Source organism: Ixodes scapularis, unplaced genomic scaffold, assembly GCF_016920785.2.
Source record: "Ixodes scapularis isolate PalLabHiFi unplaced genomic scaffold, ASM1692078v2 PGA_scaffold2__306_contigs__length_199485367, whole genome shotgun sequence".
Classification (NCBI taxonomy): domain Eukaryota; kingdom Metazoa; phylum Arthropoda; class Arachnida; order Ixodida; family Ixodidae; genus Ixodes; species Ixodes scapularis.
The window spans coordinates 157,054,753-157,076,880 of record NW_024609857.1 but is presented as its reverse complement, the minus strand read 5'-3'; the positions used below and the strand labels follow the sequence as shown (position 1 = coordinate 157,076,880).

Genomic DNA, 22,128 nt, shown 5'->3' with positions numbered 1-22,128 from the left:
CATGGTGGCGCGTTCACTGTCGCCCGTCAGCCAGCTGGAGGTCCGATGAATATGTTCCTTGGGTGGTGACCACAGCCGGCATCCATGCAGGGCCTGGACGAAAGTTCTTGGTGAATACTTGATCGCCAGGCTGTGCTTGAATCCGAGATTTCGTTGTTTTGTCACATCTGATTTCCTGCTGAAGCTGCTTCTGCTGCACCGTGATCCTCAGGTCAGGTCGAAGCAGGTCCATCGCAGTCTTCATTTTTCGCCCCAGCAGCAACTCGGCGGGGCTGCAACCCGTGACCTCATGTGGCGTCGATCTGTAAGTGATCAACATGCGCGCAATTTGTGTACGAAGGTCCCCTGGTCCAGCCTTCTGCAACTTCCTTTTTGCAGTCTGAACTGCACGCTCTGCAGCGCCATTACACGCTGGGTGGTACGGTGGTACCAGTATTCGTCTCACTCCATTCTTCTTCAAAAATGTGGCATACATGTCGCTCACAAACGCTGGACCATTGTCTGACACCACAACGTCCGGAAAACCCTGGTTTGCAAACATGGCTCGCAGACACGTGATGGTGGCCTCCGCAGACGGAGTTGAAACCAGAAACACCTCAATCCACTTGGAAAAGGCATCAACTGCAATAAAAAAATAAGTGTTGCGGTAAGGCCCTGCGTAGTCGACATAAACTCTCGACCAGGGTCTGTCTGGGAACGGCCATGGCATGACGGGTATTGGCCGTGATGCTCGCTGCTGCTCCTGACACGTGGGACACTCTTGCACAGTTGCAACAATATCATCGTCTATTTTAGGCCACCACACCTGTCTCCGCGCTACAGTTTTCATCTTGGATATCCCTGGATGACTTTCGTGACGAAGCCTCAGGACGTCGCGTTGGAGAGGTGCAGGAACCAATACGCGGTTGCCCCAGAGCACAGAGTTGCCTTGTACACTCATCTCTGTGAACCGCGTCTCGTACGGTTTTTCCTCTGGTCCCAAATCCGACCGGCGGCCAGTCCACAAGGCCTCTCTCACTTGTAAAACCACTGGGTCCCGGGCGGTGACCTCAGCGACAGCTGTCGACGACAGCACACGTGGGTACAGCCCTGCCAGCATGAAGACTTCAGCAGGGCAGTCCACGGGAAAATTTGTTGTTGGCAGTGGCAGACGACTCAGTACGTCCGCATGTCCGATACGGCAACCAGGCCGGCAGCTCAGTTTATAGCGGTGCCCAGACAACAGCACGGCCCATCGCAGCACCCTTAGAGAGCACGACTCTGGAACAGGCTTGTCCGACGCGAGCAGGCCCAGTAGCGGCTTGTGATCTGTGATGGCTTCAAATGGTCGGCCCCACAGGTATTGCCTGAATTTCGTTACTCCGAACACGAGGTTCAACGCTTCTTTGTCCAGCTGGCTGTAGTTTTTTTCCGCAGCTGCAAGGTTTCGAGATGCAAAAGCTATGGGACGCTCCTCCCCCGACGCTTCTCGCTGTGCCAAGACGGCTCCGAGTCCACACGGTGAGGCATCCGTGATCAGCACCGTCGACCTTGCAGGGTTGAAATGTGCTAAGGCTCCAGCGGATGCCAGCAGCTTTTTACTTCTCTGGAATGCTTGCTCTTCTTCAGATGTCCAACGCCAGCGGGCTCCTGCCCCAGCAAGCAGTTCAAGGGATACAACACATCCGACAGATTTGGCATGAACCTTCTATAAAAGTTAATCAAGCCCAAGTAGCTTTGCAGTTCCTTCACATTCTGAGGCACTGGTGCCTCCAGCACGGCTTCTGTCTTGGTTGCATTTGGCTGAAGACCAGCGGAGCTGATGATGTGCCCCAGATACTCCACCTTGTCCGCCATGAACTCGCATTTGGACAGCTTCAGCCGCACTCCAGCTTTCTTCAGTCGCTCCAGGACCTGGCACACATTTGCCCAATGGTTGCTGTCGTTGGTGCCGGTCACGAGTATATCGTCAAAGTATACTGTGACATGATGAAGGTCGTGTAGGAGGTGTCTCCATCGCGCGTTGAAACAAAGCTGGAGCTGACGACACCCCAAGCGGAAGTCTGGTAAATTGATACAAACCCTTCGCGGTGTTAATGGTAACAATCTTTTGCGAGTTTTCGTGCAACTTGACCTGCTGGTATGCATCTTTCAGATCGAGCTTCGTAAACTTGACTCCCCCCGTTAGCCTTGCGAACAGCTCCTCGATGCGAAGGATCGGGTACGACTCGAGCACCGTCGCAGGGTTGACTGTTATCTTGAAGTCGCCACACAAGCGACTTCAGGAACGATGGGCGCCGCCCTACGGGAACGATAGGCGCCGCCAACTCGGACGTCTTCACTGGTCGAATGACGCCCACGCGCAGCTACTGAGGAGTTCCTCTGGAACTCCTCAGTAACTCTGTCTCGTAACGCGAACGGGACGACTCGCGGCTTGAAAAATCTTGGTTTAGCACCCTCCTGTACGGTAATCTGGGCGGCCACGCCATCAAAGGTACCCAGTCCTTCTGAAAATACTTCACGGAACTGACTCACCGCTTCCTCCACGGACGTCACAACGTTGACGACTTCTGGCTTGACGATTCCTAGCTTGAATTCCCTCATCCAGCTTCTTCCGAAAAGCGTAGGACACGGGCCCTTTACGACGAACAAGGTCAGAACGCGCTCGTTCTCGCCCAGCTTCACGGTTGCCTCAAACTTGCCCGCCACAGGCTTCATGTCGCCAAAAAAACTTATTAACTGGACGTCCGATGGCACCAGCGTCGCCGAAGGAAACAGTTCCGTAAACTTCCTTTCGCTAATGGTTGACACGCTAGCACCGGTATCCTACTCCATGTTCAATGTCACTCTGTTCACGGCAACTTCGACTCGCATTGGCTCTGGTCCGGCCGCTTGAAGCGCCCAAAGGTCGTACGCCTCCTGCGTTCCTGATTTGGATTCCGGCGCTGCCAGCTCGTTAGCCACGTTGTGGACAGGTCTCGATCCACTCCTGGGTCTCGCCTTTTGCGCTTGAAGTGTATTGGATCGGCATACCCGGGCCAAATGCCCTCTCTGCTCACACTTGAAACAGACGCTGCCTACGTGACGACATTGGTGTGCTAGATGATTACCCCCACAGCGTAATCAAGAACCACTTGCCTGCTGTTTGGTGGGCTTAGTCTTGACAACATTCGCAGACTCCCCGGCCTGCACAGGTGTCGCTTGAGCCAGCTGAGAACGTAATGCTCGGGAATCTTTCTTGGCAGCCTCCATGGCGATTACGGTGTTCCTCGCGGTCTCAAAGTCCAACTTTGCCGTTTCCAGCAGGCGAGTCTGCATTGCGACGTCGTTGATTCCGCTCACGATTTGGTCTCGTAGCATGCGCTCCCGAAACAATGCGAACTTGCAGTCTTCGGCAAGCTTCTTCAGCGATGCAATGTAATCGTTTACAGGCTCTTCGTCCCGCCGATGCCGTGAAAAAAACTTGAAGCTGGCCACCACCTCCAATACCCTCGGCGAGTAGTGCTTGTTCAAAGCTTCGAAAATCGCAGCCAATGTTGCATTGGCAGGCTTCGTAGGGGCGAGCAGGCTCCGCAGCAGCGGATTAGTTTCTGACCCGCAGCACGTCAGAAACACGGCAGTCCTCTTCGTTGCAGCGATGTCGTTCACGGCGAAGTACAATTCTACCCGTTCGCGATACTCGGTCCAATCCGACGTAGCCGAGTCGAACGGTTCCACCTTCCCGATGACAGGCATAGCTGCTGACGTTGATGCAGGACGAACAGGTAAGACGTGCGCGACCGTTCTTTATCGCTCGTCGCCAGTTGTGATAATCCACGCCAGGCACGCTGCCGGAGTCAAGGTCAGGGGCAACATTCCAAATCGAAGACGTAGACCGCACTGACTGGCCCAGTCAGGCATCGTCTTCGTCGTCTGTTTATTTACTACCGCGGTGGCGCCCTCGTGTGTACAACGCGAGATATCACACTTTGTCAGCTAGGTTTAAATATCTTTACAGTAATTGCATTTTGGGGCTTTTTAACCCTCAAAAATTCTTCTGTAAAACACCCATGTTTTTTTTGTTTTTTTTGTGTTTTTTTTTTTTTTTGGAGGGGGGGGGGGGGATTTGTGCTCCGAGAATTTAAAACAGATGATTCATGCGCTATTCTCTTGTTCGGGTAGAAATAATAATATCATTCCTTTATACATTTCATAGATTACACTATATGCTTGACCAATTCATTCAGCACCTTCTGAAACCATGCTTTAGAGTTCTTTCGTCCAAATGACCGGTTCTATTGGCACAACTTGAATTGTGTCACAAAGGCAGCAAAGCATTTTGCGTCTTCCTGTAGCGATATATGCGAATACCCTTTGGAGTTATCTGTCCTCGTGAATTATAAGCACCTTCCTGCCTTTTTGATGATGTCATTCCCACGTGGCTTTGGGAAAGAGAAAGTTCAGTCAGGCTATAAGCTTGGCGATTATCGGCACAAAAACGAAATGTAGCATTACACCGAATTTACGGAACACGATTGCCACACACACAGCGCACAATTATCGCACACATAAAACATTAACATACACACCGCGCTGTTCTTACATACACACCGCGTATTAAAACACGATGTGCAATCTTCTTTGGATACGATTGTGATCGGGAATGCAAACATTGATGTTGATGGGTTCATGATACCGGCGTATAGCATTCTTTGAATAATGCGCTTTAGAGATGTTATTTTATTGTGAAACATATTGTACGCAATCAGATTTTAACGAATGTTTCGTGTAACGCCAAACAAACCTAAATAATGCAAGTCACTGCTGGATATAATTTAACACATATTAATTGCCGGTAAAATTTTACCGACGCATGCAGGACTTTCACAATTTTGTGCACGTGAAAAGGAATTGTCGCCTGAATTTCCTCATCCTGATCGAATGTCACTTCGTCCTTCTAAGGTACCTTTACTCTGAAGCTCTTTATATCTAGCCGCGATAGAGTGAACATGAACTGAACCTATTGTACAACGACGGCCACTGCTTTATTTTTTCCCCCGGGATTTCCATTTCCGAAGTCACAGCGCACAAGAAACGAAGACGAAGTAGAAGGTGTACACAGGACAAACTCTTACCGTCAACTAAAGTTGTTATTGAAAATTAATGCCGAAAGAAACAACAGCATTCAACATCATCATGGCGAATTCAGCACGTGTCCAGATAGCAGGTATCTTTGCTACGCAGGAGGACCGATGTTTGACTTACAGATCGCCCAGTCTCATCATTTTTGGTGGTGTAGGCCTCTAAACGTCCCCTAGTCATCTGATTTCCCCCTTTCCAGCAATCGTGACGTGATGGAACACGGTGACATCCGCAATCTGAACAACGAAGCGGCGTGCCTTCGCAGCTGTTGACCGCAGAGACCAAGCATGCTCACGCAATCTTTCATTCATACATCGGCCCATTTGGCCAACGTATACTATGCTGCACGTCAGTGGAATCCTGTACACAATGCCCATCGTACATTCAAAATATTTGTACCTATGTTTGACTGACCAAATACGCTTGGACCCACTTTTGTTGGCAACAGTTGCGCGAATTTGTTAGTTGAAAGAAACACCATAAGCACGTCGTATTTCTGGGCCACTTTTTTTAGATTTTAGGATATCTTATGAAGGCAGGGAATGGCTATCGGTCTTTAGCTTGGCCTATTTTTTTTAGACTGTGGCCCTCCCCTCCCCTTTCCTAAGCAGCGACTCTGCACCAGGTACAAAAACGATGTAAGGAATCCAGCCGCAACCAGTTGCTCCACCTGCCGGCCGAAACGGCCATGCATTACATGGTGGCACGAGTCTTCCAAAGCCGCATGTAGACAAGATGCATCGATACTTCTTTTTAAAATTTTAGAATGTGAAGAATCGAAGGGGAGAAAATCCTTCTTCGATCGTGGGTTATACGACCAATACACATGACTGCCTGTGCATTCTAACCTGAGTTCTAGAAATTGTAAGAAGCGACATTCGCGAAGCTCGTCTGTGGATTTATGCCCCTCGGAGCACCGTGCTAAAACATCCAAAGCACGAACTTCCGGATGGTCGCTTTTTACAGTTGCTAGACCTCAGGTTTGAATTCACAGGCAGTCATGTATGTTTGTCGTATAACTCGCGATCGAAGAAGAAACTCGCAAAAAGAAGTATTGCTTCATCTTGCCTACATACGGCTTTGAAAAAATCGTGCCACCATGTAATGTACGCCAGTTTCGTCCGGCAAGTGAAGCGACTGGTTGCGGGTGGATTCCCCACATCGTTGTTGGTACCAGTTGCAGAGTCGCTGCTTAAGAAAGTGAGGGGAGAGCCACATTGTTAAAAATATAGGCCAAGCAAGAGACCGATAGTCATTCCCTACAATCATCAAATACCCCACAATCTAAAAAAAGTGGTTATTGCAAATCCGCTCAGCCGTAATTGTCGCCCTAATGAAACAATCGGCAACTTTACAAAATACATGTAGGTCTGAGAAATCACGACGTCACAAAGCACACCACAATAACTCAAGTCATCACTACAAGATAATGACTCAGTGCAAGACAAGACGTACTCCAAGCAACCCTGAATGGATGGACGAGCAATGGCATGATGAAATAAACCATGAGAATATTCTCACCAATTCGTGATGAGCTTGTCTTCTATGATGGACTACTCTTTCGGAACGACAGGATGGTCATACCGAAGACATGGCACGAACAAAGAACTGGAACAGGTTCAGAATAGGCACCTGGGCATGGCAAGCTGCCTGAAGCGAGAAAGATTATCACTATTTTGGCCCGGGAAATCGGGAGATACCGAACACCCAGTCCTTACCTGCGCCACCTGTCAGTCCCAGCAAGGAAACCACCCAACAAGCCTCTGATGCCGAACTAAGTTCCCAAACTCCCATGAGAATGGAAACCCATCGACCAATTTTTCTTCAATTGTGCAACGAACTCTGTCATTCTGGATAGTTACTCGCTTCATTAACTACGAAGAACTTATAAATGTTTAATCGAACAAAGACCTCTCGGATCTCAAAATATGTTTCTCGACTCACGGCATTCTATGGGCCGTGGAATCTGACAACGAAACATACATCGAGACACACGAGTTCCAGAACTTCAGACACAAATTTGGATTCGACCACATCAGGCTCAGCCCCAGGTACCGGAAACCCAATGGCGAGGCTGAACGAGTAGTGCATTTGGTAAAGAACCTACCCAAGAAATGTATTGCACACGGAGGAGACACCCAACTGGGTCTACAACATCTGAGGAACATTGTTTTGCGCCGGAAAACTGGGGCCCCCATTGCAACGGTGGTTTAGTCGCGCACAAGGACAAGTATTCCGCTCAAAGAAATGATCCTAATCACAAGCGCTGTGAAGAACGTCCAGAAAAAGATGGCAAGCCAGCGACATAAGCAAGTACACTATGCTGACCAACACACAAGAGGGCAAAGGCAACTTAAAGTAACAATTGGTGACAAAGTCCACGTGTGGAAAAACAACCGCCACTGAACACCAGAAGTGGTCAACAAAAAAGCTGCAACACCTAGGTCTTACTGGGCCAAAACAGAAAGCGGGCAATACCGACAAAACACTTCCTTCATTCGTCGAACAAATATCATCCCAGATATGTGTAGTAAGTCCTACAGAATGCCCGGAAGTGTGAAGCGAAACCAATGCACCACAGCAGACCAACAAACACCGCCACGGGGTCGGGGCGCAAAGTAAAGCCAGATCAGCAACTTTATTTATATATATATTAAAAAAAACTGACTTGGCCACGTCTTCGCGCAAAACAGCTTGGTGCTCGGGCGTGTCGTACGGAATACATCCTCATTGTTTTGACGGGTGACAAATTTTTCTTTCAAAGCTAGACAGATTCGCCGGTACCGCAAACGACGGTTCTCAAGTTGAGGTCCCCCGCCCATCGTCCGCTGCCATAAATCTACTTTGTCCAGCCGTCCAGTCGATGACAGCGATACGACATGTTGAGAAATGCGCAATACATGTACTTCCGGTAAACTGTGGAAATGTTTTTTTTTTCTTAATCAGCGTATTTGCAGCTTCCTAAAAGCCATAAAAATGGGTTTCATAATTATGTTTAGTATAGTGTGTGAGCTTTCGATGACTTTGATTATATTCGGTGCCTGTATTTAAGCGGCACGTGTCCACGGAGAAGAGAGGGAGCATGACTCAAGCCGGCCAGTTCTCCATCGGCGGTTATCGCGAGGAAACATAACCGAAGTTTGAGCTTTAAATTGTGTATTAGGTAGCTGGGCTGTCATGTGTCATGTGGAAACAAAAGCCTTGGCGAGTATAAATACCCTGTCAGTGTCTGTTTAAAAAGGAAAGAATGCTGCATCTCAGATGGCTCCCGTGTGTTTACGCTATGAACACACCGACGCTGATGACAAAGAAGAACCTCGTGACAGGCGCGAGACAGTCGAACGGCTGCGTCTGCCGAGCACCGTTCGCTCCTCAAGGACAACTGTCAAAGACAGAATTAAAGGTTTCTATCGATTAGTTTAAAATATAGTATAGTAAAAACCTAAGAAAACTGTCGAATTGTATTGGAAACGAATATAAGGCTCAAACAGATCGCAAAAGTGGAGAAATTTACAAGCATATTACTACATTTCATTCGCCACAATTCTGCACACGCTTTGTTTCTCATTCTTGTTTTGATTTGGAAGGCGTTCTTGACCTGTGAATAAGTCTAATTAAATATGCTGATGAAGTTAGAAGAGTATGAATACAGTATTTACGTCTAGTTAGTAAACCTTTCTTCACTCTAAAAGGTTGGCTGTAATGAGGGATATTGCCCGCAGAATAAGCCGTTATTTTTAACTAATGAAAAATTTATGAGTTCCTCCTTATCTCATACATATTCAAGAACAACCGGATTTTTTTAACTACATGAATACAAACATACCACAATAAATCGATAAAAGTATGGTGTATTTTCAGGTTGATGACAAGTTTCTTGTTCTGGATCAGTTTGGTGATGTCAACTATCATCGCTCACTGCAATTTATGAAGGATGGAGCTCTAGGTTATGACGTATCATTTGATGATGCAGATCTCGTGTTATTTGTAACAGGGTAAGCATGATGCGATTACTACTGTTTGATGTGCGATGAATGAGACCTTGTAAAACATTAATTGTCTCACTAAGGAGGCACAAAAAGTAACAAAAATATCATTAAAAATAGTACTCGAAAAATCAAACTTTTCAGCAGAATAATTACGCCGCGACACGCAATTTAGTTAGAGCTTGCTTTGCTCAAACCATGTAAAGCAAAAAGGTGCTTTGCTAGCAGATCAACGTTTTCAGCTGTCATTGGTTGAAGAGATTGCGGACGTGTGGAATGAAGGGCTGTCAAATTGTTTGTCCGTGCCGTGGTATTATTTTTTTATTGGTACAACATATTTTTCTGTTTGAGAAAAAAATTGTGAATAAATTCATTGCTGTTTGGAAATCGCCACTTCCAATAGAATTTAAAAAAACAATCAAGGCTGCCGGCATTTCCAATGAGAAGTTCGATACGACGCTTACTCGTTGAGTTTCTTTGTTTTTAGGGCTGAAAGTCGTCCCGCATTCACCGATGTGTTTAAAGAAAGATTTCGACCAACCCAGTTTCCAACAAACATCTACCGCGGGTTACAACTAAGGATACGCTGTGGGGTTGATTATTTTTGTAGCAGGGTTAGCGTAAGTCAAGCATCCTACATTATTTATTTTACTGCTTTGACTTGATTGGTTCGTTTACGCGTGATGATGCCCAATAAAGATGTCGGGTCCCGCAAGAAAAAGCTACGCTGCACTGCGAGGGCTTCGGAGAGATTTGATGTAACTCACTGATGTGAAGTCACGTAAAAACATCAAACTGCGGTCAGTTGACTCTGGGAGCACTAAAATTGCCTAAGATTAAAGCGCCGTTCACATACTTGCAACCGAGTAAGACCGAGAGAGAAAAGACCGTTTTTGGAGCCTCTTTCGACGCCAGAAGACTGGATGCGCTGTTGTGGACCAGGTCCTCCGCCGTCGCAAAAGGCTTAAATACCGGCCTCTTCTCTCTCCGTCCTACTCGGTTGCAAGCGTGTGTACGGCCCTTGAGATCCCGCATTCATCTAAGACATTCACTATGGCCTAACTATATATATCGCGCTTTCTCCTTAACGTTTTCTTTTTATCTAAGCATGTTAAACCGTTGATTGCTGCTAAAAGACCCAGACGCATACTTGGGGATTGATTCTCAGAGAAATTGTCCGAGTAGCGCCTGGTTATAATGGTGGACTTGAATATTGTCTCTATATTATATATATATGTGCGTAATGTGGGAATACGAGGACGTATAAGGGGGTCTTGGCCAACTTGTCGAGAGCCAACTCGTCAACCAAGCGCTCGTATACGCCTACTCGTAATAGGGCACGGACAGTTTGTCAAAGAGCCGATCTGGTCGCCTCTTTTGTAACCCTGCATTTCTGTATTTGAACACGATTATACTATACGAAAAATTGGTATGGGCCGATGTTTATAACAATATTGCGCATTGCTCAATGTTTCTGTTGCATCATTTATCTGCGGGCAAATTATTATTTTTTTATATTAAGCATTGCATTCAATAACACTGTAGGTACTGTGAAAAAGACAACAACAGGTTACCTCGAGCCGGTGCACGGATCAAAAATACGAATAGGAAAACAGTGGAGCGGAGTGTGCGGGACATAGACAAATTGCGCATTAGTGTTAAATTATCTTGTAAGGCTTTAGTTTCACATACGCTGAGGATTGGGAGCACTACGAACGCGTACGCAACTCGTGCATGAGAGTGACGGTACATGACCACCAGAGTTTGTGAGCATCCTAGCGATGAAAACAAAATAAAACTAGAACTCCCAAAAACAATAATCTTGAAGCAGGAGGAGAGGAACAGAAAAACGTGATCTAAGTTTTCCGAAAATGGGTCCGCGGAGCTCTCGTTTTCCCATTGCGCCAGAGTTTGCTGGAAACGAACAAATTTGAACGACGAAAGGTGGAAAACAAAAAAGACAACAGTAAAAAAAAAAAAACCTTTAGCTAGATTTCCTTCCTGCAAATTCAAAAAGTTGCCCTTTGAGAGGTTGCCCTTTCGATGAGATGCCCTTTTTACAAAAGTACCTACGGCGAGTTGGCCTATTCCACGAGTTGACCTTTGGTGAATTGACTTTCGAAGAGTTGGCCGGGTTCCCGTACATGGCTAAACATATAGATCAAAACTGTGGGGACTGCACCTTCTAGCTATAAATCCAAGGAAACAAAAAAAATCGCAAGATAAAAATTTAATTTCTAGTCAATGGTGCTACATAAGTTAGTTCAAGTTCCCGGAGGAAAGAAAATCCCCTTGTCACTAAATGTCGCACAATGCCTTCTAAGCCTGTATGATCTGGGTTAAAGTACCCTTGTTCGTCGTTCTTTACAAAATACAGTGACTATTTACAAACACTGAAGCTTCAAGAAGACGGTTAGCATCTTACAGCCAACGGCAGCGCTTCGGTTTTGAAAGTGCTGCATCGTCGTCAGTGGTCGTAATATCATTTCCCGAGTAAGCGTTCTGTGACAACCCTATAGTGAGCTCATATGGTTTGTAGAATAATGCCTGGCCTCGAGTCATAGTTCTGCTCATAGAGTTTGTAGAATAATGCCTGCCTTTGGGCGATGTGAGAATCACTCTGCAGTTGAGAGCTCGGTGAACTTTATTTAAACTTTTCCACAATTAGCAAACTCATGCATTCGCAGAGATGAAGTAACCTGATTGAAGACTTTTAAAATTAAAAGGTGAAAATCCCAATTTTTGCTACCTTTCTTACATATCTGATCTTTGTATAACAGTTATATTTGAGGCGATTCAAAACACCAGGTTAAAATGATTTTTGCTCAATGAAGCTGATTCAGTCAAGCTGTATAAATCTGCATTCCGGCTTTGTGGCTTTACTGATATGGCAACTTTGATTTGAATAGTTATATTATGACTTCGCATACGTAAATGTGTATTGAGTATAAATCACTTGACCCTTCCAATCACTTAAAGTAGAAAACTTAGGTGTTTCATATACCGCGTGCTTCGAAAATGGGATGGCATTGTCCGTAATTATGTAAATTGTTGAAAGAAAAATACCCATTTAAAACAAACATTTTATATACTTCTTAATGTTTTCTTTTGAATAGCCGGCCTGTTGAACCTCCAGAATTAAGGCGGGATGGCTCTTGGATTGGTGAGTAGATATGCGTTAGCGTGGCGTTGTTAATACATAAAAGAGCAAATCAGGGCGTGGGACGATGTTTTACGTAATATTAACTTCACATTTATTAGTTCAAATGAATAAATTTTGCCCCATATTTTTATGTCACTTGCGTGGTGTCTTCACAGAAGCGCAAATCTCCATTGGTGGCCTTTCCCCTTTTCACAAATGCAGGCACCTTATTCTTAAGATAAATTGGCTTGTGTCGATCGGGGCAGACAAATATTTCGACAACTGGAGACAGTGCCGGATTAAGGCATTTGGGTCCCTGGGCTTAGGCTGTTATGAGGCCTCTACCTATGATAATGGTGGTGGTGATGATGGTGGTAATGGAGGTAACGATGATGACGGGAATATGTAGTATATTTTTGAACTTGTTAAATCTAGATATGTTTCATCGTATTATTATTGTCGAGCCTTCTTTCGATCCGTAGATTCAATGGAACTAAAGTTTTCCTTGCTGTCATTGAGCGGATGCGATTGTTTAGAAGCTACTTCGCAAATAACCAACCCCTCTAGCGATTTACAATATAGTAATTTTGAGGTACGAAATCAAATAAACATTGCGAAAAATATTAGGATTTGTCGTTCACATCCAGCAACTTAACCACACACACAAAAAAAAAACAACAACAAAAAACACTAAATTGCCTCCGTTTAAAGTGTTGACTCCGTTCATGAATTTGTTTGACTAGAATTACAGCTAAATTCATGGAGTACATGCTTGGGCCAGTTTATACAAATTGGTCACGATGTCGACTTGTAGCACAGGTGACCCTCTTGCTAACATGTCGAGTGACATCATTAATCACACATGAATTGAGTTATGCAGCAACCGAAAAGGTACCTGCAAAATTTCCATTCTAATTTCGCTTCCCCTAAATGGCATGCCTCGCAAATCGACAACTGCCACGAAAATCTAGAGCCCTTATTCTTGTAATTGTTCCAAATTATTGGAAGTGTTTTAAATTCTAACTATCCCTCTGTTAATTAATTACTGGTGTGAGCAGTGAAGGAAGTGACATAGGCAAGAAAGAAATTTCGTTGCTTGAAGCAGTCTTTATCGGGATCAAACCACTTCGTAAACGCTCTTCTAATAACTGAACCCTCGTTTCGCAAACAGACACAGACTTCCACATTTAAAGCATATGAGAAACTGCGTGCGATTCTAAGACATCGACCGCTTTCGTTCGGGCACATTTGCATTCAAAGAATTTATCATGATAATCGAGATGTTTTCTTTTTGTATCTACATGCTGTCTTTTTGAATGGGCAAATGTTTCGCATTAGATTTAGTACTAATTTTGTTCTTTTTAAATGCAGTAATTTAGACCTCGGTGGCCATTTTGTTCTGTGACTCAACGTTAAAAATGAAGAGGTTCTAGCTCAGATGTTCGTGAATTCATTGCAGTATTCGTATCAGTCGCTGGAAGGAAGAGTGTTGAGTTGCACTGGCAGACCAGATGTCGACCCTATAGAGCACGCTCTGAAAATGTTTGTGCCTCGACTTTCATGCACAACACTCGGAGAGCCAATCACCGCAAGTTACGGAGGCAGCTCAGCGAATGAAAATGCCGAAACATATGTTTAGACCAAAAAACGCAGTCTGAGTTGCGGCATTAAGCAATGCAAAACGTCATGCTTGCATTGCTTAATGTCACAACTCAGACTGCGTTTTTTGGTCTAAACATATGTTTCGGCATTGTCATTCGCTGAGCTGCCTCCATAAGTTGCGGCGATTGGCTCTCCGAGTGTTGTGCGTGAAATCAGACTCTCGGGCTTTTTTTAGAGCGCACTTCCTTGCAGCCAGTACCCATTGAAAACTGTTGAGGGACGTCTTAAGATCCGGCTCCTGGAAACGCCTTTTTGTTGGTGGCTATAGAGACGGTGTCTTGAAGGTTTACGGGCACCTTTTCGCTTGTTCCAAACTTATCGTTCTGGAATAAACTCCATATGGAGTTTCGCGAAAAGGTTTAAAACAACATACGTGGATTAACGCTTGCTTAACTTCCTGCCCACAATTGTCCGTAAAACACGCTAAGGGGGCCTTAGTACAAAAGAAAGCTCCATAACCGTCCTTCCATTAAGCTCCAATTAAAAAAAAAAAGATCTAAAAAGGCGCATGAGAGGCTGTGTTAAATTTTGTTATTCTGGCACGCTCTTGCACAACGAGCTCACAAACGCCAGCTGATCTGGAAGCGGGAACTTTATGGCATCCTTGTTTCCTTGCTGAGGAAAAGAGAACGAGAAGGCCATTGCGCCAGAAGCCCTTCGGAGTGTTTCTTCTGCTTTCTGCCTAAAATTTCTTAAATATAAAAAAAAAATTAACATTTTAAAATTTTCAGGGGCCAGTATGCGGCCCTCTGACAGCCTGAAGCCCAGGGCTGCAGCCCTTTTAGCCCGTACCTTAATCCGGCCCTGACTGGAGACCAAAAACAAGCAGGATCAATGGTTGATGGTATTAGCTACACGCGGCATAGAAGTTGGTCTTCATTCTCTTTCTGTAATATTTAAAAAGAAAGCATTACAACCAGGGTGGTGTCGAACCGGAACCGAACCGAACCGGAAACCGGAACCGAACCTGTATTTTTTTCCGGAACTGAACCCGAACCCGAACCGTTATATTGTTATCGCGATGAACCCGAACCGGAACTGAGCCGGAAAAAAAAATAACGGTTACCGGCTCATGTCAAAACGGTTCGGCCACGCGCTGTTGACAATGAATGTGCTATCAATGCCATTTGTTTTTTAAGTGCCGTCAACTGACACACACCTCGCTTACATATTTTTCTTCTCCACTCAGTCTTAGGAATATAAACGCTGCATCCATGCATCTTGACATAGGAACCAGTATTGCGCTGGTCGCGGCTTGCACGGAAGAAAGAGAATTGGAAGGCTGTGCAAAAAAACAAAAATCGCGTCACGGGATTTCATTTTCCTACAATCTCGTAAATCCTAAATGCAGCTGTGTGCTCATTTCATAACACGTTTCTAGAACTCGCGAGTTCTTGAAGCTTGCTTCCATCGGAATGAGAAAAGAAAAGGCTGTGGAGTTTGATAATAATGCATCCGGTTTCGTATAGGCACTTAGAAGCTAACATATTTGTGAGACAGCGAACTCTTCTATTTTAATATTTATCCTATTACGTCCTTCTGGCGTTGCGTTCGGTGAAGTGTTTTTCATATTCCGTATCTTGTTTAATGAAAACTTCTTTAAGGGTCTAATTTGAGTTACCGAAGGCTAGTTCAAATAAAGAAAGCTGTATTTTCTCCCCACTGTACCTTCAATTGCTTACACGCCGAGGTGGCGGGATACTTAGCGAGTTCTACTTGTAAGTGGGTTTGTAAGGAGGTCGCAGATTTTACAGCTACTGCGTCGGACCCAATTAGATGAAGTCCGAATGCGTAAGCGTCGGTGAGGTAACCTTCGAGTGCACATAAAGAAACCATTCCTGGTAGAAATCCCTCAGCCTTACACTACGAGGTATCCCGTTTCGTATGTGCTGATTTCAGATGTTTTATTTGTAACTTATTTTGATGTTGCAATTTGTCATTCATAATTTCCGAACCGGTTCCCGAACCGGTTCAGCGCCCCGAACCGGTTCGCGAACCGGTTTGCGGATCGAATTAATCGAACCGGAACTGAACCGGAACAAAATAAATTTACCTGAACCTGAACCGTAACCGAACCCGTATTTTTTTCGGTTCGACACACTGATTACAACAAATACGAATAGAGCACAGCCAAAGTTATGGGCAGTCTTGCCCAATCGCCTGCTGCGCTCCCTGCGTGATTAGTCCATTAAACTGCTGTTAACTTTATCGTGATTGGAGCTGACGACCCATAGTTTTAGCTGTAGTACGTAGCAGGGTACGAGAAAACATACTATTGTGTTCATAAATTTAACAAGGGCGAAAAAAAAGCATTTCTAGAATTGTACTTTTATATATGTTTGATGCATTGGCAGGTTTTGCTTTTTGGACAAAAATTACAATAGCAATAAATAAGTACATAACTGAAGTTGCACATTTTAATATGTTTAATTTACTGACAGGAACGCCAAGGATAGGCGGTGTGTGCACGCGCGACAGGTTTGGCCTTTTTTACGATGACGGAAAATCTTTCAGCAGTGCAACTGACTTGGCGCAGCAGATCTCATTCCTGTGAGTAATCTTCATGTTCTACATGAGGGTGACAACATAATGTTGAACCATTGAAATAATCAGATCAATGTTTATTTTGTATTATTTTAATACGTGTGTTTCCCGTGTTGCCAAAACCTATTTGAGTTTAAAAAATTGACATTCTTATTTTTTATTCAACTTTTTGCGTATTAGCAGATTGGTTTAGTCGATTTTCATTCATTTTCACATGAAACGGCTAAAAGCACTAGAAAATGCCAAGTGAATCGCAGTATTATTACTCATAAATAATTTAAAATATATTTCTTTTTTATTGTGTGAAACAATTCTTATTCATACTCATAACCTATACTTGACCAGCATTATTCATTCGCTGCAACCACAGTAGAAGACGTATAATCAAACAGAGGTGAAATCCCTGAAGTTCAGTGACCCCTGTGTGTATAATGCTATGCAAATAAATTTTACAATTGTCAATTAGGGAACTCAACAAAAAACGAGAAAGAAATCAACTCCTGTATAAGGGAAGCTTAAGTTTCACATGCATCGTCTTTTTCTAAACAAAATACAATCAGTTATTTTGAGTTCACAAAACGAAGTGTGCCAATGCATATCTTCTGTAATAATGTTAGTTTCGTCTTGTTGCATTTGTTGTCCTCGGTTTACTTTTCTGTTTCATCTCAGTACATATGCGCAGCAGACTAATCATAACACTATACAAAGGGTTTGATTCCAATTTGTACATATTAAAAGGAAAGGGGCAATAGTTAAACGAGTGCCGTCTTCAGCGCGTATTTATCGAACTTGGCGGGCATTAGATGAGGGGATAATCGTGAACGTTAGTTGAAAAACTAGGAAACGTTTGTTAATTAACTTCTTTAATGATTGGTTTTTACTGAAACGTTGGAATTGCAAAATTGACAAGAAGTAACACGAGAGGCCGGAACAATTTAAATAATTTGCGAAATAGAGATAGTAATCGAACAAAATTTGTGTTTCTCCTCTCGGTTTACAAATAGCGCCGAAAAAGAGCGCGTCAGGCTCTGCCCATTGATGACTCTTGGAAGGGTGACGTGAAAGGAAATATTGAGGTTTTACGTCGCAGAGAAACTACGGCTATGATCGACACCTCAAGTAGTCCTTGGGGGACCGCCCAGTGATCGAACCCTCGAATCTGCGCTCCGGAGTCCGAAACAGACTCTCAGAGCCACGGAGGCGGACGGAAGGGTGACGTACTCGTTTAAGTACGTGGTCACTTGTGTCGTCGGCGTACCTCCCAATTGCCACCAAGGAAACGCTGCCGAGATAACGACGACATGATGGAAACGACGAGGTGGAGAAATCCCTAGTTCGATACCAGGACCAGGCGAATTTTTTCAGCCGCGCACCTGACACTTAGCTGTGTTTGTAGATTTGTGTTTGTTCTTTGTCCTCCCTGTTCCCCTTCTCTAGGAATTATTTATCGTTAGAAGAGGTCACTCTTTCAAGCGTCGTTGTGGACACCCTGTAGATAGAAGCAGCCGCAATTTGCCGGGCATCATAGCATTCAATACTTCGCGAACATGAAAAACGAACAAGTTAACTTGCTTGTGCTCTTCATTTTTGCTTTCATTTTTCAACTGTAGATTGGGCGCGGTAAGACCTGCGAGACCCGACGGCTCCCTTTTGTCCCAACCCGGCGGGGGATCACAATATTATGGCCTCAGCGAAGAAGGCAAAGCAGCAATCCTCAATCATTACAAGAAGTATCAGTAAGTGGCTTAAAAATATTTATTTTGCAGGTTATTTCTCTTTTAGGGGACTTCACAACGATCGAAGCAGACAAGCGACTATGCATTTGTTAAGCAAGTTTGAATACTAACTACAATCGAGTGGTGTCGGTTCTCGGCACATTTCATTGCGCGAGGCTCGTAGCGTGGTGCCTCGTGCACTGCGGGAAAAGCGAATAACACGCAGCGCTATTTTCATATTTATACCGGATAATATCCGATATAAATATGTGCATGGAGAGGTCTATAGACGAAATGTTTATACGTTTCGTCTCCATACTTTTCCAAAAATTTGGAGGGCGCTTAAGTTTTGCCTTTAAAGAGTGGAACGTGATGGGGTTATCGGGCCCCGTTCGCATCGCCTTTTCATATCGCTTCTAGTGCTCTTCCTGCCAGCGAGCAGGAAGTGTGGCGGACCCGCAAGCGTGCCTCGCGTGGCCTAATCAGTCGCGTGCACGTCTCACAACCGGAGGGTCGTGGGTTTGAATCCCGCCTAAAATTCTTGAAATTTTTCTTTAAAGCGAATTAATTTCTTTATAAAGTGAAATCAATCGAGACACGCGGCGACCTTTATTTCCCGCCGACATATCATGCTCTTAATCCCTCTCATTCCAAGCGTGACGTCCAGTTTTACGTGAGCGTTGTCGGTTGTTTAAAATTCCCGCGCGAGGTCACGTGGCTGTGAAGTCATGACCCTATCGACCAATCAAGATTTTCGCGACACGCCACCAAAGCCGGCGCGACACGAGCTACTCTAAGCTATCGCATTAAAATCGCCTCTTGCACGCTGTTACCTTTGTCTGCTGGGCTCTGAGCGCCTTCTGAGCATGCGCTGTAGCTCTGTTGTTGGTATATCAGACATTGTGCATTCGTCCACAGTTGAGTGACTCAGCAGTTTTTGCCCGCGTGGAGAGAAGCGTGGAAAGCGCTGGAAAGACTCAGTTTCACCCTAAGTCGAACCGGAGCCGACGCTACGATTCGACGGAACAAAGAAGCAGCATCAAAAACGTCCCGTGAAGGTGTTCGGCGCCTTTGTGCGTTTGCCATTACCGACTATCATGCACTATGAGTATGCCGTGATAGTGCGCTTCTTTTGCGCGTGATTGGTTGAGCCGGCGATCGTAGACGTACAGAAAAGACGAGCGACATGGCTTTATTCGCACCATAGCATCGGCTGCGGACCCACGTAGTCTGAACACCTACGCTCACGCATTGGCAATATTGATTTCACCGTCACATAAGGGTACAATAGCCTTCAAAGGGAGTCACTGGACACGTATAAACCAGCTTGTGCTGCTACGAGACGCACCTTTATTTCTTTGCCTCCTCTTCCTAATATTGGTCATGAAATATCACGTACGTTACCATGGAGAGGGTCCGAACTAGCTGAATTTCAATTATAAACGACTGAGTCGATCGTTTTTCTCCCGGAAGCCGGGGACAATGAATGGCGGCGACATGTAGATGGCGAGCGGTTATATCGAGGAGGAGCGGTGAACTGTCCGTCATCTTGACGACTGGGACCGAGAGGTGCGAAAAACTGGTGACCGATCGAGGGCCAATAACTGTTCAATGTGAACGTGCGTGAGTTGCTGTTCCACTGGTTGCGGCAGTTGCGTTCAATGTGCTCAACGGCGTTGCATTGCAAGCATATTGGTCGGTTGTCAGATGTCCTCCATGCTGCGCGGTCACGTCGGTTTGATAGAGTGTTAGGGGGAGAGAAGTCATAATCCAACCGTGTGGAAGGATTCCGACGTGCAGGTGGGTGTGTTGGAACATGAAGCCCGGTTGATTTCTTATTTTATGACTTGCTGTTCAGGAGGACGGGTGAAAGTGTGAACTGGGAGCATGGCTTCAAGTTCTGGACAGGATGAGTTTTGCTATGTGGTCCGCTTGATGGCTCCAGATGTGAAGTTGTCTTCCCATATGAATGTCGGTGTCGTGTTGGGGAGGCGCACAAAATGTTCGGTGATCCGTCGTTTTTTTCTAGTTCCTTCAAAGCGTCGGTACACTATGACAACTCCCTCCACCCTTGTGCAATCCTTGAAGTCTCAAAGCTGAAAGGCGTCGTCTGCAGTACCTTTCAGGCAGTCTTGTAAGCGTTACTGAAAAAAATACCCGATTACAATTACATCTAGTTTATTCAGAAATATAGCTGATTACCGTAATCAATTACTGCTTCAAAAGGTAGTTGAAAATTTACCAGAATGTAATTGATTACTTTACTTTCCATGTTACTTTTTTTAAACTTTTTATTACGAAATCAAAAATGCACACATATGTTCAAAGTGGTTACATTTTATTTCTTTTTGGTCATTCACTGCTTGTTAAGCTTCAACAGCAGTTGCCATTCAAAGTTCTCGTCAGTCAGTTCCCACATTTCCTGTTGAAGGTATCTGCCGCGACGCTGAAGACACTTTCAACGGATGCGCTTGAAGGAAAAGTGGTGTTGAAGCGCACAAACACTTTGAGTACCAATCCGTGATAGCACAGTGCTTCAGCGGACGCTTCCGAGTCCTAAACGCGTTGACATTTTAATCCTTCTGGTATCTTGGTATTTCTTTTAGCTGTTTAGGGGTAAAAAAAGTATCCAAAGTTGGTGCAACATTGAAGAGTGACGCACGGGCAGACGGAGCGATTTTTTTTACGTAAAACACGTTAACTCAATATTTTGGGCTCTTTCGGAAACATATTATTTATTACTCCTAATTGATTACAAAAAAAATGGTATTTGAATTATAGCGAACGTTAATTCAAAATAAAAGTAATTGAAGCGTTAACAGTTACAATAAGATGTAATTGATTACAAGTAATCAGTTACTTGTAACTCGTTACGTGCAAGTTTGCACATGGAGAAGTTCTTCCGAGTCGGGCATGTTGTGGTTCGCTTTCTGGCAAAGGGAGGAATGTCTGGTACGTCATGTACGATTCCGTGGGTCACTGGATACGTGAAGCCAGTTTGCACTTAGGGGACAGTTTGCGACCAGTGGGGTCGCCAAAGAGATGCTAGAGTTTCTCTTTGCGCATGTCCCAGGGTGTGATTCTTTCCTCATGCATGAGGTCTTTGAGGTAAAAGATAACGTCGGCAAGCATAATGGTAGGATTCCACCCGTTATGTTGGCTGATTTACTCGTAGTGGAGAAGCTATTCTTGGTTTGAAGTAGCGCGACAAGACACGGACAAAGTAAAGACGAGACGGACGACAGTGCTGACTATCAACTGAAAGTTTATTTCTACCGCTCCCAGTACATACACTCATGAACAACAGTAAAAAAAAAAAAAAAAAAAAAAAAAAACAGAGTGCGACAGAAAAGCCACAAAAATGATGGACTCCCGGAATCCTATTAGTTAGATTGCACATTGCTGTGTCATTCGGTTCCTAATAAGCACCAATATGAAAACGCATTTCTTTATCGGACATACCAACGGATGCCGTGTTGACACATTTGTATTTTAGTTTGTTTTTTCGTAAGCTTTTATTATCTCTCAAGTTAGATTTCCACCGTTCCTTCTGAGTATTTTTTTTTTTTTTTGGTAGTCAGGGGTGCATCCACAGTCACGGCGATGAATTGACCTTTTTCGGAGAATTTTGTGCGCATGCCCGAACTTGAGGAGAGAGTAGGAAAGGGAAAGGCGCCATCTTTGCGGGCTCTCGTCGTACGCTGCTTGGCTTCGCTCGCATTGCTAGGCGCGTCTGTCCGGCACTGTCGCGATGACTCACCGCTGCTCGGCTGTTGGATGTACAAACATCAAGAAAAACACGCCGAAAGTGAGTTTCTTTAGATTCCCGAAATTTACCGCGCACCTCAAGAAGAGAGAAAAATAGATTCAAGCGCTGCGACGCCAAAACTTTGACGGGACGCCTTGGCAGCCATCTGCGAACTCGCGTGTTTGCAGCGTCCACTTCATTGGAGGTTAGTTCATTCATATTTGTTTGAAC

General features: G+C 44.8%; 1 pseudogene; it reads left to right on the top strand.

Annotated features, from left to right (window-relative positions):
* The window catches only part of LOC115314772, a 163,538-nt pseudogene that overhangs the window by 57,541 nt on the left and 83,869 nt on the right, over nucleotides 1-22,128 (top strand).